The 2342-nt window shown below is 59.5% G+C and overlaps 1 protein-coding gene across 2 annotated transcripts in view; it reads left to right on the plus strand.

The window, feature by feature from the left end:
* LOC113206210 (facilitated trehalose transporter Tret1-2 homolog) overlaps positions 1–2342 on the plus strand; it is a 36578-nt gene that overhangs the window by 14262 nt on the left and 19974 nt on the right. The gene's annotated exons all lie outside the window — the stretch shown is intronic.

Here is a 2342-nt window from a genome sequence, read left to right on the forward strand (position 1 = left end):
GGGGGGGGGCACCGTATGCACCGCACAGGCGGTCAGAAATGGGTGTCCGGATCACCGCTATCCGGTCGGGCCTGGCCACCATGGGCCGCCGTGCAGACAATCGGGCGGGTTGCGTCATGGTGCATGAACTGCAGGCGGAGGGTGGCCAGGCCACTTGGGTGGGCTCGGCCGCTCGGCCCATGTGCATGCTGCACGGGTGTTCCGAGCGGGGCGTTCTTATATGCGGCGGGCGCGGGTGTTCCGTCTGCTGGGCGTGGGCCCGCCGCCGCCCGCCGCCCCGCCCGTGTAGAGCCAGTCGCTGCGCACTGAGGCGACACGCCGGGCTCGACCGCACCCACCAGCGACACGTCCTTGGCTCAGTACCGGTTGTCCAATTGGTTTGTCCGAAGCGAAAACGCGACCATTATCGGAGGCATTATGCCCCGTCCGTCACCACTTCTCCGCCCCGCCCTCCTGGTGACCGCGGTGCGGCGTGCGCGCCCTACAGGTGGTATGGTGCATCCCAGGCGTGAATGACGCCGACCCCCCCTCTGCGATGTCGTTGAGACGCGCCCTGCTCGCTGTCAGCCACTCCCCTCGCCACCGCGAGACGCCGCCGCGGCGCTCCAGTTTCGAAAGGTGGTGGTGTCGGGCTTGACGCCTGTCAGGTTATAGTCCTCATCGTCCACTCGGGGCTGATAACGGAACCTCGATTCCGTTCCGGCTCAATCGTGTTTGCCCTGCCGTCTGATTCAGGAGAGCGTTTAAGAGGGGCTCTCCTATACCTACCCCATGAGTGCAACAAGGACGGAGCTATGCGGGAGGTATAGGAAAGTCCCCTTGGACGCTCTTCTGAATCAGACGACTGGCCATAGAGAAAACGAGCGCGGGGGGAAAAGAGCGAAAAGAAGGCTGCTCATTTCGCCGATGTGTGCGTGCGTTGAGCGCGAGGTGCATCATCATTGTCCGTCCACTGACTCCAGTCCCGTTCGCGTTCTTGCTCAGCCACTCTCTGCGCTCACACCTGCAGGTGCGTCAGCATCGACGCACGTGGCGGCTTCCTCACGACAGAGCAGCATAGACAGCTCCGATCAAAGTCAAGAAAATGTATCATCTGTCACGCCGGTGACAAAGTTGGACGTGTTGTGCGGTCCATAAGCAGGCGGGGGCGGGCGCCGCCACTGGCCGCGCGGGGATTTCCCGCCCCTTGCCCCAGTGGGCGCGGGAGCGGTGCGCAGATAGATATGCTTTGCTGGGTTTAATTGCTCGACGGATCCGCCTCACCGACCCGTGGGGAAGAGGGACGCTCTGCTGCGAGCCGCGGGCTGCCTGCGGCGGCGCGTTGGGGTCGGGGCGGTCCTCCTGCAGAGACGAGTGATGCCTTCCGGCCGCCTCCGGCCCCTCCGGCCGCGCCTCCCAGCACCGAGCACGTGTGTGTGCCGCGGACCGATAAAAATCCAAGCCGGCCGCCGGACTGGACTCGACCGACAGCGCGCGACGCGCGTCGCCGCCTCCGGCTATATTGTTTTGGTTGTTGTTGTTAGTGTTGTTGTTTTTGTTTTAGCTGTTGGTAAGTCTTGTTTTGTTTTCTTGGAAGGCGCAAGAAAAAAAACGCAAAATACGAGGGAGCGGCTGGCAGGGGGGGTCGCACACTCGAAAATAATGAAAAAACAGATAATAACACTGAGGCTAATTTGGAAAGCTCCAGATTATGTTAAGGCCCATGTTTAAAAAGCTCATTGTTTTGGAGAGTAAACATTTCCGTTCTCACGCAAAAAGTATAAACTTGCAAAGAATGCCCTAGTTTGCCCTAAGGCTCGGTTGTAGGCCGTACCCATCCTGACCGCATTGCAAAAAGTGCATTCATTTATTATGACATTCGGCCATAAATTACGACACTCCTTGCTTTACGAGAGGGCGGTACGACCACTCCCCTTCCAATTATGTGTGCACTGCAGCCTTTAATGATAGCACGAAATAATTATCGCATCGCACTAGGAAAACACTCCGGTATGGTGTTTACCTTACCTTTCAATCGAGACGGGCGATAATAACGGGCGAAAACTAATTGGAAACGTAAGATATCGTTTGCGCGGCGTGAGCATCACCCCATGATCCTGGTGCAGCGCGCGGTGCAGCCGCCGCCCCTCGTACGTCATCGCCTCAGTGACACGAGAACAAACGTATCGTCTCGTCCGGATGATTTGTGCGACGAGCCTGGCGGAGGAGCCGCTCTTAATAACCGGTCAGTCCTCCTCCTTACCTCCGCCGAGCGCCGCCTTTTGTCCGCTCACCACTGCTGATCTCTTATCTCGCGTGTTTATGCGGCGCTCCTCGGGAGGCCCCGGGTCCCGCCCCGCCCC

This window comes from Frankliniella occidentalis, unplaced genomic scaffold (genome assembly GCF_000697945.3).
Source record: "Frankliniella occidentalis isolate FOCC.00 unplaced genomic scaffold, Focc_3.1 Scaffold80, whole genome shotgun sequence".
Taxonomy (NCBI): domain Eukaryota; kingdom Metazoa; phylum Arthropoda; class Insecta; order Thysanoptera; family Thripidae; genus Frankliniella; species Frankliniella occidentalis.